At 44.5% G+C, this 19,681-nt stretch overlaps 1 non-coding gene and 3 pseudogenes across 1 annotated transcript; all 4 read left to right on the top strand.

The window, feature by feature from the left end:
- Positions 1-3,567: 3,567 nt before the first annotated feature.
- On the top strand, positions 3,568-3,740 carry LOC146171406 (U2 spliceosomal RNA; annotated as a pseudogene).
- Positions 3,741-8,163: 4,423 nt separating this feature from the next.
- On the top strand, positions 8,164-8,334 carry LOC146171405 (U2 spliceosomal RNA; annotated as a pseudogene).
- Positions 8,335-13,025: 4,691 nt separating this feature from the next.
- On the top strand, positions 13,026-13,215 carry LOC146171404 (U2 spliceosomal RNA). Its single transcript, XR_014702983.1, has one exon. It is a non-coding gene; the product is annotated as a U2 spliceosomal RNA (small nuclear RNA).
- Positions 13,216-15,595: 2,380 nt separating this feature from the next.
- On the top strand, positions 15,596-15,766 carry LOC146171403 (U2 spliceosomal RNA; annotated as a pseudogene).
- Positions 15,767-19,681: the final 3,915 nt, after the last annotated feature.

Below are 19,681 nucleotides of genomic sequence, written 5' to 3'. Positions count from 1 at the left end.
AGCCAGGTCACGCATTTTTGCACTCTCTGCCACAGAGAGGTCGGTCCTCGGCCAAAAGCGCATCCCTGTCTTACTGGAGAGAAGCTCGAGGTGGCCAGCACTGACTTGCACAGCCACAAGTGCGGTGATTGCCAGCTCTCTTTTCCATCGAAAAGAGGGCTGGAAAATCATCACATGTGGCACCGCAAACAGACTGCCATGCAGGGATTACCGCCTCGTCCCGTGCCACCGTTAGCGGCGACGAGAAGACTAAGAAGGACACCATCCCGGGACGCCAGACCACCGGATCTAGAGCCCCCACAAGAAGAGGACATCAGCCAAGACGCAAGGACACCACCAGCAACGCCTCAACAAGACACCAATGTGGAGGAAGCGGGCCAGGAAGAGCCACGAACGCTAACCCCCATCTCTCCTCCTCCAGAGAGCAGCACCACGAGAGCAGCAACACCAGCACTAATTTTTCCCACCTCCCCATCCCAGCAGGATGACCAAGGAATTCCCGTGCCTGCCAGCAGCACACCCAACAGCAGCAGGGAGATGGAGAATTCACAAGATTCTCCTTCCTTGCAGGTAGGCGACGGACAACAGGCTCACCTGTCAACAATCAGCGAGGAAAGCAATACATCGCAGCTTCAAGACGACGACGGCGGCGGCCACCATGACGCAACTGCCACCCAGGGAGCACTAACTGATTCTCTTTCTGATGAACTGGAGTGCGAGGGCATACTCGTCGACCACACCAGGCGCCTCCGGTGTTTGCTGCGTGAGCCTGTGTCTGCTGAGGGTTGGGATGGTTTTCTTTCCATCTTGGAGGAGGCCATCACCGAGGTTGGAAAGGCGGTAAAGCTGCCAAAGGCTCCGGCCGGAGGTAAGCCGCGCCGTCCGACCAACCCCGACAACGCTCAGCAGATCCAGTCTCTTTACCGCAGGAATCGCCGCCGAGCAGTACGCCTGATTGTGGACGGCGAGTCGCCTATGTGCACGGTTCCTTTACAGGATCTCGAGAACCACTTCACTGCAATGTGGGGCCCCAAGGAGGTGGACACCAGCCTTCTTCTCAACAAGGCCAAGAGCAGCGACCTCACGGAATTCCCTCTAGACAAGTTCACCGAAGAGGAGGTCCTGACGAAGCTGAGGAAATGTGAGAACACCGCGCCCGGCAACGACCGAATCACCTACCAGCACTGGAAGACGACAGACCCTGAAGCAGCCTTCCTGACAGCAGCATTCAACGCCTGCCTCAAGTTCAAGAGAGTGCCCCCAGCATGGAAGGAGTCCCGGACCATCCTCATCCACAAGAAGGGACCTGCGGAGGACGTCACAAACTGGCGCCCCATCGCACTCGGGTCGACGATTTCAAAGCTGTATGCTGGGTGTCTCGCCACTCGGCTGCAGCGATGGATCGCTGAACACGAGCTGCTCTCTCGTTGTCAAAAGGGGTTCCTGCCGCACGATGGTGTGTTTGAGCACAACTTCGTGCTGCAGGAGCGCCTCGACGCAGCGAGGGGTGGCGGTGGGGAGCTGTGCGTGGCGTTCCTTGACTTCAGCAACGCCTTTGGATCTGTCGCCCACAATGCCCTCATCGACGCACTACGTGGAGCAGGCGCCGGCAGCGACTTCTGTTCGATCGTCGCTGACCTCTACAGGGACAACACCACCACCATCGTAGGACAAGAAGGGTCAACACGGCCGATCGCTATTTCTGCAGGGATTCGACAGGGATGCCCACTGAGCGGGCTCTTGTTTAATTTTGTCATTGACCCTGTTTTGCGTGCTGTGCAGGGAGGCGAGAGGCAGCACAACATCCTGGCCTACGCCGATGACCTCACCCCCCTGGCCAATGACCCGGAGATGCTTCAAGCCCGCATTAATACTGTTGAATCCCTTTCTTCTAGGCTGGGACTACAGCTTAACCCAGCGAAGTGCCGCACTCTTCATCTGAGCGGCAAAACACCGGTTGGTACAAGACTGACTCCTTTTTTTATTGCAGGAGCTGAGATCCCAATTATCCAGGATTTTGAAAGCCAGACGTTCCTGGGCCGCCCTGTGGGGTTCAACGTCTTCCCGGACAGAGCTACTGTGGACCAGGCCATCAACACCGGCCGCCGCCTGCTTAGCTCAATGCTCGCCCCTTGGCAGAGATTGGACGCTGTGAAAACATTTGTATATCCAGCGCTCAATTTCTCCATGCGGTGCGGTGTGTTGGGCAAGTCAGAGTGGGCGCGCCTCGACGATGCACTGCGGCCACTAATCAAAAAATCCCTTTATCTTCCAGGAACCGCAGCCAATGAATACCTCTACGGCAGCGCAGCATCGGGCTCGGTCGGCATCCCCCTCGCAGCGGAGCTGAGCGACATCTGCCGCATTGACAATGCATTTAAGCTCCTCTCCTCTCTTGATCTAGAGGTGCGAGATCTAGCGCTGCATGCCGTTACTGCCATCACGACGAAGAGACTACGCCGACCAGCCACGGATGAGGACATCGCTGCCTACCTGACAGGGGAGACGGAGGGAGACTTCCGAGCTAGGGCAACGCAGCTTCAGTCTGTATGGACGGAGGCTCGCAAGGCTTCCCGGCGCCTGGCGGTCACGTGGGAGATGCAGGAGGGGGGCCCCAGCATCACTCGCGCCGACGTGACCGTCACGCAGAAGCAGCGCACGAAAGTGGTGAGGACACTTCGGAGCATCGCTATGCGCGCACGAGATCACAATCTCCACGAAAAGCCTAACCAGGGGAAAGTGATGGAGTGCGTAGCAGCCGACCGTAGCAGTTCCCACTTCATGAGGACGGGGCGCTTCACTCGCTTCTGCGATTGGCGCTTCGTGCACCGTGCGAGGCTGAACCTGCTGCCCCTCAACGGAGCCAGGCCGTGGGATGTCGCTGCTGACCAGCGGTGTCGGAGATGCGGGCAAGACAAGGAATCCCTCCCGCATGTTCTCTGTCACTGCATGCGCCAGAGCGTCGCCTACACCAGCCGACACAACAGGATCGTCGACCGGCTGAAGACAGCCGCTGAGAAGCGATTCACCGTCACCCATGAGAACCGGCCCGTGGGTGACACGAACCTCCGCCCAGATCTTGTTCTGGCGCGCGGGGAAACGGCGATTGTCATTGATGTCACATGCCCCTTTGACAATCGCAAAACCGCCTTCGATGCTGCACGGGAGAGTAAGGTCGCCAAGTACGAACCCGTTCGCCAATACCTGCTCCGGAAATTCCAGCGGGTCAGCATTGAGGCAGTCGTTGTTGGGGCCCTGGGCTCCTGGGACCCCAACAATGACAAAGTGTTGAGGCGCCTCTGTAGCAAACGCTACATGCGTCTCTTCAAGAAGCTGGCGGTGAGCGATACCATCGCAGCTTCTCGTGAAGTCTATGCTAAACACGTAGCTGCAAATTGAAGGGCTCGCACTTCGGTGGACTTCAGCAGCTCGAGTTAGAAAGACTTCCTACACGCACAACAATACACTCACCCCACAGCAGGAATAAAACTTTACAGATGAGATTTCCCCTAAAAAGGAATGAACAACAACAGTAGGTGTCTGCAATAAAACTGCTAGGAAATGTACAAAACATTTCTGAAAAACACTCTGTTCTTAACAGCTTAATATCTGTTACGGGTTCTAATTGTACCCATGATATTAAACTGATTTTTGTAGCGCGGCGGAGTGTTCGGGGCTTGCTCCAACTCCGCCACGGGTCGACCCGGTACTGCACTACTTCCGGGACCGGCCCAGCATCTCCCCCTTTTGGGGGGAGAAGGCACAATTGAAAAAAAAACAGAAAAACTGCTTTGTTTTGTTCTAGAAATTTTTGGACTTTTTTTTTCCGACTTTTTTTTCCGACTTTTTTTTCCGACTTTTTTTCCGACTTTTTTTTCCGACTTTTTTTTCCGACTTTTTTTTCCGACTTTTTTTTCCGACTTTTTTTTCCGACTTTTTTTTCCGACTTTTACTGTTATGTGGTTGGTTTTACAGAGTGTAGTAATTATTTACGCAACTGTAAATAATTATTAATAATTGTTTATGTAGCCAATGTGGTTGGTTTTACAGAGTGTGGTAATAATTAGTAAGTATACTATGCAACTATAAATAATTAGTAATAAAAGTTTACCTAGCCATTGTGGTTGGTTTTACAGTGTGGTAATAATTAGTAATTATATTTACGCAACTGTAAATAATTAGTAATAATAGTTTACCTAGCAATTGTGGTTGGTTTTACAGAGTGTGGTTATAATTAGTAATTATATTCACGCAACTGTCAATAATTAGTAATAATTATTTACGCAACTGTAAATAATTATTAATAATTGTTTATGTAGCCAATGTGGTTGGTTTTACAGAGTGTGGTAATAATTAGTAAGTATACTATGCAACTATAAATAATTAGTAATAATTGTTTATCTAGCCAATGTGGTTGGTTTTACAGTGTGGTAATAATTAGTAATTATATTTTCGCAACTGTAAATAATTAGTAATAATAGTTTACCTAGCCATTGTGGTTGGTTTTACAGTGTGGAAGTAATTGGTAATTATATTTACGCAAATGTAAATAATTAGTATTAAAAGTTTACCTAGCCATTGTGGTTGGTTTTACAGTGTGGTAATAATTAGTAATTATATTTACGCAACTGTAAATAATTAGTAATAACAGTTTACCTAGCAATTGTGGTTGGTTTTACAGAGTGTGGTTATAATTAGTAATTATATTCACGCAACTGTCAATAATTAGTAATAATTGTTTACCTAGCCAATGTGGTTGGTTTTAAAGAGTGTAGTAATTATTTACGACTGTAAATAATTATTAATAATTGTTTATGTAGCCAATGTGGTTGGTTTTACAGAGTGTGGTAATAATTAGTAAGTACACTATGCAACTATAAATAATTAGTAATAATTGTTTATCTAGCCAATGTGGTTGGTTTTACAGTGTGGTAATAATTAGTAATTATATTTTCGCAACTGTAAATAATTAGTAATAATAGTTTACCTAGCCATTGTGGTTGGTTTTGCAGAGTGTGGAAGTAATTGGTAATTATATTTACGCAAATGTAAATAATTAGTATTAAAAGTTTACCTAGCCATTGTGGTTGGTTTTACAGTGTGGTAATAATTAGTAATTATATTTACGCAACTGTAAATAATTAGTAATAATTGTTTACCTAGCCAATGTGGTTGGTTTTACAGAGTGTAGTAATTATTTACGCAACTGTAAATAATTATTAATAATTGTTTATGTAGCCAATGTGGTTGGTTTTACAGAGTGTGGTAATAATTAGTAAGTATACTATGCAACTATAAATAATTAGTAATAATTGTTTATCTAGCCAATGTGGTTGGTTTTACAGTGTGGTAATAATTAGTAATTATATTTTCGCAACTGTAAATAATTAGTAATAGTTTACCTAGCCATTGTGGTTGGTTTTGCAGAGTGTGGAAGTAATTGGTAATTATATTTACGCAAATGTAAATAATTAGTATTAAAAGTTTACCTAGCCATTGTGGTTGGTTTTACAGTGTGGTAATAATTAGTAATTATATTTACGCAACTGTAAATAATTAGTAATAATTGTTTACCTAGCCAATGTGGTTGGTTTTACAGAGTGTAGTAATTATTTACGCAACTGTAAATAATTATTAATAATTGTTTATGTAGCCAATGTGGTTGGTTTTACAGAGTGTGGTAATAATTAGTAAGTATACTATGCAACTATAAATAATTAGTAATAAAAGTTTACCTAGCCATTGTGGTTGGTTTTACAGTGTGGTAATAATTAGTAATTATATTTACGCAACTGTAAATAATTAGTAATAATAGTTTACCTAGCAATTGTGGTTGGTTTTACAGAGTGTGGTTATAATTAGTAATTATATTCACGCAACTGTCAATAATTAGTAATAATTATTTACGCAACTGTAAATAATTATTAATAATTGTTTATGTAGCCAATGTGGTTGGTTTTACAGAGTGTGGTAATAATTAGTAAGTATACTATGCAACTATAAATAATTAGTAATAATTGTTTATCTAGCCAATGTGGTTGGTTTTACAGTGTGGTAATAATTAGTAATTATATTTTCGCAACTGTAAATAATTAGTAATAATAGTTTACCTAGCCATTGTGGTTGGTTTTACAGTGTGGAAGTAATTGGTAATTATATTTACGCAAATGTAAATAATTAGTATTAAAAGTTTACCTAGCCATTGTGGTTGGTTTTACAGTGTGGTAATAATTAGTAATTATATTTACGCAACTGTAAATAATTAGTAATAACAGTTTACCTAGCAATTGTGGTTGGTTTTACAGAGTGTGGTTATAATTAGTAATTATATTCACGCAACTGTCAATAATTAGTAATAATTGTTTACCTAGCCAATGTGGTTGGTTTTAAAGAGTGTAGTAATTATTTACGACTGTAAATAATTATTAATAATTGTTTATGTAGCCAATGTGGTTGGTTTTACAGAGTGTGGTAATAATTAGTAAGTACACTATGCAACTATAAATAATTAGTAATAATTGTTTATCTAGCCAATGTGGTTGGTTTTAGAGTGTGGTAATAATTAGTAATTATATTTTCGCAACTGTAAATAATTAGTAATAATAGTTTACCTAGCCATTGTGGTTGGTTTTGCAGAGTGTGGAAGTAATTGGTAATTATATTTACGCAAATGTAAATAATTAGTATTAAAAGTTTACCTAGCCATTGTGGTTGGTTTTACAGTGTGGTAATAATTAGTAATTATATTTACGCAACTGTAAATAATTAGTAATAATTGTTTACCTAGCCAATGTGGTTGGTTTTACAAAGTGTAGTAATTATTTACGCAACTGTAAATAATTATTAATAATTGTTTATGTAGCCAATGTGGTTGGTTTTACAGAGTGTGGTAATAATTAGTAAGTATACTATGCAACTATAAATAATTAGTAATAATTGTTTATCTAGCCAATGTGGTTGGTTTTACAGTGTGGTAATAATTAGTAATTATATTTTCGCAACTGTAAATAATTAGTAATAGTTTACCTAGCCATTGTGGTTGGTTTTGCAGAGTGTGGAAGTAATTGGTAATTATATTTACGCAAATGTAAATAATTAGTATTAAAAGTTTACCTAGCCATTGTGGTTGGTTTTACAGTGTGGTAATAATTAGTAATTATATTTACGCAACTGTAAATAATTAGTAATAATTGTTTACCTAGCCAATGTGGTTGGTTTTACAGAGTGTAGTAATTATTTACGCAACTGTAAATAATTATTAATAATTGTTTATCTAGCCAATGTGGTTGGTTTTACAGAGTGTGGTAATAATTAGTAAGTATACTATGCAACTATAAATAATTAGTAATAATTGTTTATCTAGCCAATGTGGTTGGTTTTACAGTGTGGTAATAATTAGTAATTATATTTTCGCAACTGTAAATAATTAGTAATAGTTTACCTAGCCATTGTGGTTGGTTTTGCAGAGTGTGGAAGTAATTGGTAATTATATTTACGCAAATGTAAATAATTAGTATTAAAAGTTTACCTAGCCATTGTGGTTGGTTTTACAGTGTGGTAATAATTAGTAATTATATTTACGTAACTGTAAATAATTAGTAATAATTGTTTACCTAGCCAATGTGGTTGGTTTTACAGAGTGTAGTAATTATTTACGCAACTGTAAATAATTATTAATAATTGTTTATGTAGCCAATGTGGTTGGTTTTACAGAGTGTGGTAATAATTAGTAAGTATACTATGCAACTATAAATAATTAGTAATAATTGTTTATCTAGCCAATGTGGTTGGTTTTACAGTGTGGTAATAATTAGTAATTATATTTTCGCAACTGTAAATAATTAGTAATAATTGTTTACCTAGCCAATATTGAGTAATTAGTGCAATAACCAGGACATAGCATATAAATAATTATTTACTTATTTATTTCCTTTTTAATTAGTAACTGCTCATTGATTGACATATGGACATATAAGCTATGCATTTGCACATACTGTGGTGTTGCTCTGTGATTGGTCGACACCTCCACGACGTCTTCCCTTCGCGACCAATAAGTGCTGTGGCAAAAATGTGACACTTTTGCTAACGACAACTATGAGGCAATAAAGGCTTTTGCCTTAATAGCAGTAGGTATCTGCAATAAAGCATTGCTTGCAAATGTACAAAACATTTCTGGAAAACACTGTTTTAACAGCTTGATATCAGTTGCCAGTTGTAATTTGTAACCCTGACATTATACTATTTTTTGTAATGCGGCAGAGCATTCTGGGCTTGCTGTACCTCTGCCACGGGTCTACCCGGTACTGCACTACTTCCGGGACTAGCTAAGCGACTCACGGTTTTTGGGGGAGGACAATCACAACTCAAAGATGAGGCCAACTAACTTTTTTCATTCGAGCTCACTGCTATCCATGTGCCTAACACAGCAATCCTCTCAATGCCTGTCTTATTGCATTGTTGGGCGCCTCGTGCATGCAGTGACACCTTGGGTTACTTTTTCCGCATGTCATTGCATGTGAGTCCATTATTTGAGGCAATAAAGAATGGTTTGATTAAGAATCCCCTTCAAGGGATGTGTCGAGATTTGGTAAACCATAGCTCAAGTGCTACAAACAAAAAACGGTGGACCGACGCTGTTTCTGCAACAACCGATAAGTGGCACCACTTGGGCATACATTTTTGATGGGATCGAACTGCAGTTCCTTGTCAATTTATCGCTTCTCGGCCTTTTGGCTAAGATCAAAGTGGAGGAGGCTTTGTTTGAGCAGGATCTTACCGCTGCACAACGGACACCATCTAAGACCTCCAGGGAATTGTCCGAGTCCTTAACAGAAGATTCTCCGCTGCATACACCTATTAAATTGCAGGTGGAACCAGGGAGAGCCAGGAGTGAAGAACGGCCTGTTCCTGGTTCATTGGCAGCCGCAATGCCCCAGCGACCAAATAGTGGGGACTCTTCGCTGCGGCCAATGCGGAAGACGTCCTGTGCAGACGAGGACCTGGTAAAGCGGACTCTTTCTTCGGACAGCGGATCGGGCCCGTGCGGTTCGGCGCCGAAGAAAAAGCCCAAGAAGGTGGACGGCAACGAGGCAGATGAAATGGACACCAGGCCGCCAGAGAACTAAGCACCATGGCGCCAGCAGAAGAGCGACAGGGCCGTAACGGTCCACATCCCTTCCCTTTGACCTTCAGTGGTCCCGGCGTCCATTCCAAGGCGCCATCAAGGGACCGTGCACCGTGCTGCACCGTGCTGTGAGTCTGTCTGCATCGTTTGTTTGTTCTATAGTTTCTCAGTTTGCTGTGTTATTTGAGTTCATTCCATTTATTTGTCATGGCTTCTTTTAAGTTTGTTACCTTTAACGTTAGAGGGTTTCGCAACCCTGACAAGCAGCGCGAAATTATTCATTTTGCGCGACTACACCAAATTGATGTCTTATTTTTGCAAGAGTGCAATTTACGCACTCCATCCGATGTACTATCTTTTCGTTCTCGCTTTCATGTTGATGCTTTTTTTTCGCTAACAGACTCACGGTGCTGTGGTGTAGGGGTTATTTTCATATCTCCCGCGTTTCGCAATGGAGCGCATTGCACATACGGTCCTGACGGGCGGGTTATTGCGGTGGATTTGTTCTTAGAAGGGCGGAAGACTCGTTTCGTGAACGTGTATGCTCCAGTTACAAGGGCACTCACCAATGACTTCTTCAAATCCATTGCGCCCTTCTTTCTGGATTCCTCCCCTCATGTTTTGTTGGGAGATTTTAACTGTGTCCTAGATTCGGAGCGAGACCTTAGAGGACCAGGGCAGGGCTCATCCTGCTACCACGCAAAAGAGCTACGGAAACTCGTGCGCCAGGTCCACCTCTCGGATGCGTGGGTGGTGCTACATGGAGATGAATTTATGGCCACTCGCACGAGCACACGTAGCTCTAGCCGTATAGATAGAGTCTACGTCCCTCCCTGTTTGATGCCCCTCCTGGTCTCCTGCGAGGTGCTAAATCTCCCGCAAGATATGGCAAAGTTTAGTGATCATGTACCTGTCATGGCCACATTGAAATGTTCAGCAGGCCGCCCGACGCGCCCGAATCTGTGGCGTATGGACGCATCGTTAATGCTGGATGGCAAGAGTGTCAGCGACATTCGGGCGGAGGTGTCGAACTCTATTGCTGACATTAACCAGCTGTCACCCGAGGGGTGGGACAACCTCAAGACCGAATGGCGGGCAATTCTCGTCCGGGCAGGAAAGAAGAAAAGTGCACGGCGTACCGCTGCGCTGAACGATGTACTAAGAAGGATGAAGATAATTCAAAGGGCCGACGAGTTATCGTTCGCCATGCGAGAATACCTGGATATCTTGAGGATAAGATATCACCGCATCCTGCAAGATGGGTACCAGGATACACAAAGCAGGGATGCGCCGCCCACAGCCGAGTGCACGGCGGATTTGATGCACAGTCGAAGCACGCGCAGGCACGATGGCCGGACAGAACGGGTGGAGAGTGTGGACATGGGCGAGGGCACAATTTTGGAGGATCCGGCTGTGATCGCGCAAGTCTTTCGAGAACACTTTGCCGCGCGATTTACGTCGGCCTCCCGAAACGAAGCTGATGGAGAGACAGATATTGCCTCCTTCTGTGACGACTTACCAGCTCTGCCCGAAGCCGAGGGTGCGGCACTTAGTGCCCCAGCGTCACGCACAGAAGTGTTGGAAGCCTTAAGAGACATGACACACTCATCCGCGCCCGGTCCGGACGGCATTATGGCGGCCTTCTACTGGCAATTCTTTGATGTTCTTGGCGGCCTGATAACTACCTTGGTCAACATGGTCATCAGGGATGGACGGAAACCTGCATCCTTCTCAGCAGGACGCATAATTTTGATCCCCAAAGAAGGAGCATCGCCGTCATCTCCAGAGGCATGGCGACCAATAACGTTATTAAATAGTGATTACAAGTTGGTTACTTCTCTGCTTGCCAAGCGCCTCCGGCCCTTTTTGGCAGATTTAATCTGCCCCTATCAATCGTCGGCGGTACCGGGACGCTCCGTATTTGCAGCGCTCACGTTCACCCGGGACGTTTTCGCATATGCACAGGAGAAAAGAGTGAGCGGAGTGTTTGTTTCACTGGATCAGGCTAAGGCCTTCGACAGGGTCGAACACCCATATTTATATCAAGTTTTAAGGTCCTATGGGATCCCAGAAGAAGTCATAGGGATCATAAAGCTTCTGTATGAAGATGTGTCGTGTGACATGTTATTGAACGGGGAGTTGCTCCCCAATTTTGCGGTAACCCGAGGAGTGCGGCAGGGTTGCCCATTGTCTCCAGCACTGTTTGTCCTGTCACTGGACCCACTGCTGCGGCGCGTCGTCAGCGAGCGTCGCATCCGCGGCTTTCCGGGGATAGGACAAGACGAGGTGAAGATAATGGCGTACGCCGATGATATCTCCCTGTTTGTGCGTGATGGACAAAGCCTGCAGAGGTTCATGACAGTCTTTAGAGAATATGCATCGATCTCGGGAGCAAAACTGAATGTAGGAAAAAGTCACGCTCTCCGCTTTGGCAGCTTCCAAGAGGCACTACCAGAACCGATCCCCTTGGTAGAAGCTGTTAGGGTACTGGGAGTACTCTTTCAAGAAGGAGGAGTATCCCCAGCTACTTGGACCCTGAGTATCGACAAAGCCAACAGGGTTTTCGCAAACGCTGCGCGGTTTGACTTGTCAACGGCCGCCAAAATTGCGGTAATTAAGAACAGCGCGCTTGCCTTTGCGTTCTACGTGGCAAGAGTGGCAGTGATGCCAAGGCGCACGGCAGGGAGACTCTCCTCCCTTGTAGGCACTTTCCTCTGGGGAGGACAGACAGCCCTAGTGGCGCGACATCTTGTGCAACTTCCCCGTAGTAGAGGAGGCCTCGGTGTACCGTGCGTCCAAACGGTTGCGCGGACTATGCTGACCAAGCTTGTCGTCGGCCTTTTGGACCAAGCAGATTACCCAGGACGGCCCCTGCTCTTGTACTGGCTAAGCACTGCGAGGAGGGCCTTCACCCCTCAAAGACATTTGGGGCCGCGAGCAGAAACGCCGCACCCTTTCTACCAAGCGGCCGCCAGGTTCCAGGAAACGCTTAATGTAGAGCTGCCAGAGGTAAACATAGAGGAAGTGCCGCCAACCGAGATAAGCGCCCTCATGGCGTGTGCTCGCCTCAGCGCAGAAGAGGCGGAGCGAACCGATTCTAGGAGATGGAGAACATGGGCCGCAAGCACAATGCCAGACCAAGTTAAAGACTTCGAGTGGCGACAGCGGTGGGGCGTACTCCCGACCCGGGATCGCCTCTATCGATGGGGGGTTGTCCCCAACAATCAGTGCCCGCAGTGCGGAGCACCGGAGATTGGCGATCATTTCGCTTTTGAGTGTCGGGTGTCAAAGGTTATGTGGCACCTAGTACACCGTATGTTTTCGGTGCGGAGAAACCAACCGCGGGGTGCATTCGCGCGGCTAGTTGTGGCATGTACCCTTTTTGTCTTGTGGAAGCGCCGCTGCCTGGCGGAAGCACGCAGGCAGCCAGTACGAGCCATGTACCCGGCGCTGCAGAGCCTGCGCCTCCTGCTCTGGGAATACCTGTCAGAGCGGCTCGAACTAGACGGGGAGGCGCGGTTTCTGCAGCGTTGGCACACACGGTTCTTTGTTGTGAGACCAAATGGGCTAACGATGCCGACATTGTTGTATTGATGACCACATGTAACGCGCGTTGGATCATAACATGTATGCATGTACATCCCCCCCCTTTTTTTTTCCCTTTCCCCTTCTAGTGCATTGGGATGGAGAGATTTGAGTGGTTCTCCCATTATTATTGTATATCCCTTTTTTGTACCAATTGATTGAAATTGTATAAAGGATAAGCAGACTCTGATACGAAGATAAGACTGTTAATGTAAAGTGACTTACAACATCTGTATTGTATTGGCACATTATTCGGTATCCTTTACATATAAGTGTATGTATATTGTGGTTCACATTGTCAATGTATCGTGCTCTATCAGTTTGGAAGTCAATAAACTTCTCTTTGTGTAGTATCTGTTCTTAACAGCTTAATATCTGTTACGGGTTCTAATTGTACCCATGATATTAAACTGATTTTTGTAGCGCGGCGGAGTGTTCGGGGCTTGCTCCAACTCCGCCACGGGTCGACCCGGTACTGCACTACTTCCGGGACCGGCCCAGCATCTCCCCCTTTTGGGGGGAGAAGGCACAATTGAAAAAAAACAGAAAAACTGCTTTGTTTTGTTCTAGAAATTTTTGGACTTTTTTTTTCCGACTTTTTTTTCCGACTTTTTTTTCCGACTTTTTTTCCGACTTTTTTTTCCGACTTTTTTTTCCGACTTTTTTTTCCGACTTTTTTTTCCGACTTTTTTTTCCGACTTTTTTTTCCGACTTTTACTGTTATGTGGTTGGTTTTACAGAGTGTAGTAATTATTTACGCAACTGTAAATAATTATTAATAATTGTTTATGTAGCCAATGTGGTTGGTTTTACAGAGTGTGGTAATAATTAGTAAGTATACTATGCAACTATAAATAATTAGTAATAAAAGTTTACCTAGCCATTGTGGTTGGTTTTACAGTGTGGTAATAATTAGTAATTATATTTACGCAACTGTAAATAATTAGTAATAATAGTTTACCTAGCAATTGTGGTTGGTTTTACAGAGTGTGGTTATAATTAGTAATTATATTCACGCAACTGTCAATAATTAGTAATAATTATTTACGCAACTGTAAATAATTATTAATAATTGTTTATGTAGCCAATGTGGTTGGTTTTACAGAGTGTGGTAATAATTAGTAAGTATACTATGCAACTATAAATAATTAGTAATAATTGTTTATCTAGCCAATGTGGTTGGTTTTACAGTGTGGTAATAATTAGTAATTATATTTTCGCAACTGTAAATAATTAGTAATAATAGTTTACCTAGCCATTGTGGTTGGTTTTACAGTGCGGAAGTAATTGGTAATTATATTTACGCAAATGTAAATAATTAGTATTAAAAGTTTACCTAGCCATTGTGGTTGGTTTTACAGTGTGGTAATAATTAGTAATTATATTTACGCAACTGTAAATAATTAGTAATAACAGTTTACCTAGCAATTGTGGTTGGTTTTACAGAGTGTGGTTATAATTAGTAATTATATTCACGCAACTGTCAATAATTAGTAATAATTGTTTACCTAGCCAATGTGGTTGGTTTTAAAGAGTGTAGTAATTATTTACGACTGTAAATAATTATTAATAATTGTTTATGTAGCCAATGTGGTTGGTTTTACAGAGTGTGGTAATAATTAGTAAGTACACTATGCAACTATAAATAATTAGTAATAATTGTTTATCTAGCCAATGTGGTTGGTTTTACAGTGTGGTAATAATTAGTAATTATATTTTCGCAACTGTAAATAATTAGTAATAGTTTACCTAGCCATTGTGGTTGGTTTTGCAGAGTGTGGAAGTAATTGGTAATTATATTTACGCAAATGTAAATAATTAGTATTAAAAGTTTACCTAGCCATTGTGGTTGGTTTTACAGTGTGGTAATAATTAGTAATTATATTTACGCAACTGTAAATAATTAGTAATAATTGTTTACCTAGCCAATGTGGTTGGTTTTACAGAGTGTAGTAATTATTTACGCAACTGTAAATAATTATTAATAATTGTTTATCTAGCCAATGTGGTTGGTTTTACAGAGTGTGGTAATAATTAGTAAGTATACTATGCAACTATAAATAATTAGTAATAATTGTTTATCTAGCCAATGTGGTTGGTTTTACAGTGTGGTAATAATTAGTAATTATATTTTCGCAACTGTAAATAATTAGTAATAGTTTACCTAGCCATTGTGGTTGGTTTTGCAGAGTGTGGAAGTAATTGGTAATTATATTTACGCAAATGTAAATAATTAGTATTAAAAGTTTACCTAGCCATTGTGGTTGGTTTTACAGTGTGGTAATAATTAGTAATTATATTTACGTAACTGTAAATAATTAGTAATAATTGTTTACCTAGCCAATGTGGTTGGTTTTACAGAGTGTAGTAATTATTTACGCAACTGTAAATAATTATTAATAATTGTTTATGTAGCCAATGTGGTTGGTTTTACAGAGTGTGGTAATAATTAGTAAGTATACTATGCAACTATAAATAATTAGTAATAATTGTTTATCTAGCCAATGTGGTTGGTTTTACAGTGTGGTAATAATTAGTAATTATATTTTCGCAACTGTAAATAATTAGTAATAATTGTTTACCTAGCCAATATTGAGTAATTAGTGCAATAACCAGGACATAGCATATAAATAATTATTTACTTATTTATTTCCTTTTTAATTAGTAACTGCTCATTGATTGACATATGGACATATAAGCTATGCATTTGCACATACTGTGGTGTTGCTCTGTGATTGGTCGACACCTCCACGACGTCTTCCCTTCGCGACCAATAAGTGCTGTGGCAAAAATGTGACACTTTTGCTAACGACAACTATGAGGCAATAAAGGCTTTTGCCTTAATAGCAGTAGGTATCTGCAATAAAGCATTGCTTGCAAATGTACAAAACATTTCTGGAAAACACTGTTTTAACAGCTTGATATCAGTTGCCAGTTGTAATTTGTAACCCTGACATTATACTATTTTTTGTAATGCGGCAGAGCATTCTGGGCTTGCTGTACCTCTGCCACGGGTCTACCCGGTACTGCACTACTTCCGGGACTAGCTAAGCGACTCACGGTTTTTGGGGGAGGACAATCACAACTCAAAGATGAGGCCAACTAACTTTTTTCATTCGAGCTCACTGCTATCCATGTGCCTAACACAGCAATCCTCTCAATGCCTGTCTTATTGCATTGTTGGGCGCCTCGTGCATGCAGTGACACCTTGGGTTACTTTTTCCGCATGTCATTGCATGTGAGTCCATTATTTGAGGCAATAAAGAATGGTTTGATTAAGAATCCCCTTCAAGGGATGTGTCGAGATTTGGTAAACCATAGCTCAAGTGCTACAAACAAAAAACGGTGGACCGACGCTGTTTCTGCAACAACCGATAAGTGGCACCACTTGGGCATACATTTTTGATGGGATCGAACTGCAGTTCCTTGTCAATTTATCGCTTCTCGGCCTTTTGGCTAAGATCAAAGTGTAGTAGTATCCTGGACCCCCTGCTGTTCCTGGACCCCCTGCTGACCCTGGACCCCTGGACTCATGGACCATCCGGACCTGCTGTTCTTGGAACCCCTGCTGTCCCTGGATTCCCGGTTGCTGTGAGAGCTTGGTGAGAGCTCTCTTGTTTTTACTAGTTCATTTAGTGTTTCCTATCCCCATTGTTGGCTTGTTTATGTAGTATCTGGCAGTGTTTTTTGTCCTTCAAGTGTTCTTTTTTCTTAATTTGCTAGTTTTTTTGTTTTTTTTTTGTCCTTCTAGTTTTCCTTTTTTTTTTTTTGCTTGTTCTTTAACCTCTCCGTTCTGTTTGTGCTCACATTCTTTGCAATCGGTTTATTCATGTAGTGCTTTCTGCCCTTAAACTTTTTTTTTTCTTTTTACGTCTTTGCTAGTTTTTTTTTTTTTACTTTTTTGTTTGTGTTCAAATTCTTTGCCATCCTTGTTGGTTTGTTCATGTAGTATCTGCCGCTGTTTCTCGCCGGTTGTGCCTTTAATTATTATTATTTTATTACTTTTTGTTGCATTGCCACCAGTTTTTTTTTTTCTTTTTTTTTTGAGCTTAGTGCGAATTCTTTGCATGTGTGCCCTTTTATTTTAGTTGAGGTGCTGATTTATTGGGTTCCTGCAATGTGATTTCATTGACAAGAGCCGTTTTCCAGTCAAGTGTGGTGTTTCCCATGTTTCGCTCCCGTTAAACTTTTTTTTTTTTTTTTTTTGAGCTTGGTGAGGGCTCTTTGCCGCGTTTGCCTGGTAATTGAGTGACGATTTTTATTAGTTGCTGCGTTGCTCTTTTTCACTTGTATTGTGTTGAGAGTGATTTGTGTGTGGTGTTTACTGGTGTTTCTCTCCTGTTCAGCTCCATCTTTTGTTTTGCTTTGCTACGAGCTTGGTGAGGGCTCTCATATTGTTTTTTTTTTTTTTTTGTTGTTGTTGAGCATTCTCTTTTTTTTTTTTTTCTGTGCGCACTTTGGTTTTTCAGTCTCATTATTAGTGTATGTTAGTTGTTCTTTCTGGATAGTCTTTTTCCCCGTGGGAGCTGCAGCGCTGACCTCTTCTGCGGAAGGAAATCCATTATCGCAGTATGTCGCGCGGATACACCCCGCCATTTCTTCCAGACGACCGCCGCTGCTAGAAGTGATGTCATCGCCTCCGACAAGCAGCGCCTTCACCGCCAGCAGAAGCCGCATCCCAGTCCGATCGCCGTCTACCAGTCCAAGCCCGGCCAACAATGAAGAACCGCCACAGCCCGGATCGCAACCTCGCCGTGATGGAAACAGCCTTACGCTGTTCTTTCCGCTGGCGAGGACATTCCGATGTACGGAAGAGGGATGCGCTACCGCGTACTCCCCGGTATTGTGGACGTCCAGGCGGCAGTCCCTGACTCGGCATCTTGAAAGTGAGCATGGGGTGCGCATAAGCCAGGTCACGCATTTTTGCACTCTCTGCCACAGAGAGGTCGGTCCTCGGCCAAAGGCGCATCCCTGTCTTACTGGAGAGAAGCTCGAGGTGGCCAGCACTGACTTGCACAGCCACAAGTGCGGTGATTGCCAGCTCTCTTTTCCATCGAAAAGAGGGCTGGAAAATCATCACATGTGGCACCGCAAACAGACTGCCATGCAGGGATTACCGCCTCGTCCCGTGCCACCGTTAGCGGCGACGAGAAGACTAAGAAGGACACCATCCCGGGACGCCAGACCACCGGATCTAGAGCCCCCACAAGAAGAGGACATCAGCCAAGACGCAAGGACACCACCAGCAATGCCTCAACAAGACACCAATGTGGAGGAAGCGGGCCAGGAAGAGCCACGAACGCTAACCCCCATCTCTCCTCCTCCAGAGAGCAGCACCACGAGAGCAGCAACACCAGCACTAATTTTTCCCACCTCCCCATCCCAGCAGGATGACCAGGGAATTCCCGTGCCTGCCAGCAGCACACCCAACAGCAGCAGGGAGATGGAGAATTCACAAGATTCTCCTTCCTTGCAGGTAGGCGACGGACAACAGGCTCACCTGTCAACAATCAGCGAGGAAAGCAATACATCGCAGCTTCAAGACGACGACGGCGGCGGGCACCATGACGCAACTGCCACCCAGGGAGCACTAACTGATTCTCTTTCTGATGAACTGGAGTGCGAGGGCATACTCGTCGACCACACCAGGCGCCTCCGGTGTTTGCTGCGTGAGCCTGCGTCTGCTGAGGGTTGGGATGGTTTTCTTTCCATCTTGGAGGAGGCCATCACCGAGGTTGGAAAGGCGGTAAAGCTGCCGAAGGCTCCGGCCGGAGGTAAGCCGCGCCGTCCGACCAACCCCGACAACGCTCAGCAGATCCAGTCTCTTTACCGCAGGAATCGCCGCCGAGCAGTACGCCTGATTGTGGACGGCGAGTCGCCTATGTGCACGGTTCCTTTACAGGATCTCGAGGACCACTTCACTGCAACGTGGGGCCCCAAGGAGGTGGACACCAGCCTTCTTCTCAACAAGGCCAAGAGCAGCGACCTCACGGAATTCCCTCTAGACAAGTTCACCGAAGAGGAGGTCCTGACGAAGCTGAGGAAATGTGAGAACACCGCGCCCGGCAACGACCGAATCACCTACCAGCACTGGAAGACGACAGACCCTGAAGCAGCCTTCCTGACAGCAGCATTCAACGCCTGCCTCAAGTTCAAGAGAGTGCCCCCAGCATGGAAGGAGTCCCGGACCATCCTCATCCACAAGAAGGGACCTGTGGAGGACGTCACGAACTGGCGCCCCATCGCACTCGGGTCGACGATTTCAAAGCTGTATGCTGGGTGTCTCGCCACTCGGCTGCAGCGATGGATCGCTGAACACGAGCTGCTCTCTCGTTGTCAAAAGGGGTTCCTGCCGCACGATGGTGTGTTTGAGCACAACTTCGTGCTGCAGGAGCGCCTCGACGCAGCGAGGGGTGGCGGTGGGGAGCTGTGCGTGGCGTTCCTTGACTTCAGCAATGCCTTTGGATCTGTCGCCCACAACGCCCTCATCGACGCACTACGTGGAGCAGGCGCCGGCAGCGACTTCTGTTCGATCGTCGCTGACCTCTACAGGGACAACACCACCACCATCGTAGGACAAGAAGGGTCAACACGGCCGATCGCTATTTCTGCAGGGATTCGACAGGGATGCCCACTGAGCGGGCTCTTGTTTAATTTTGTCATTGACCCTGTTTTGCATGCTGTGCAGGGAGGCGAGAGGCAGCACAACATCCTGGCCTACGCCGATGACCTCACCCCCCTGGCCAATGACCCGGAGGATCTTCAAGCCCGCATTAATACTGTTGAATCCCTTTCTTCTAGGCTGGGATTACAGCTTAACCCAGCGAAGTGCCGCACTCTTCATCTGAGCGGCAAAACACCGGTTGGTACAAGACTGACCCCTTTCTTTATTGCAGGAGCTGAGATCCCAATTATCCAGGATTTTGAAAGCCAGACGTTCCTGGGCCGCCCTGTAGGGTTCAACGTCTTCCC

The sequence above is a fragment of the Amblyomma maculatum genome, unplaced genomic scaffold (genome assembly GCF_055883805.1).
Source record: "Amblyomma maculatum isolate TAMU_Amacu unplaced genomic scaffold, ASM5588380v1 scaffold_23, whole genome shotgun sequence".
NCBI lineage: Eukaryota > Metazoa > Arthropoda > Arachnida > Ixodida > Ixodidae > Amblyomma > Amblyomma maculatum.
The sequence above is the reverse complement of the archived record's forward strand: the minus strand, read 5'-3'. Positions and strand labels throughout refer to the sequence as shown.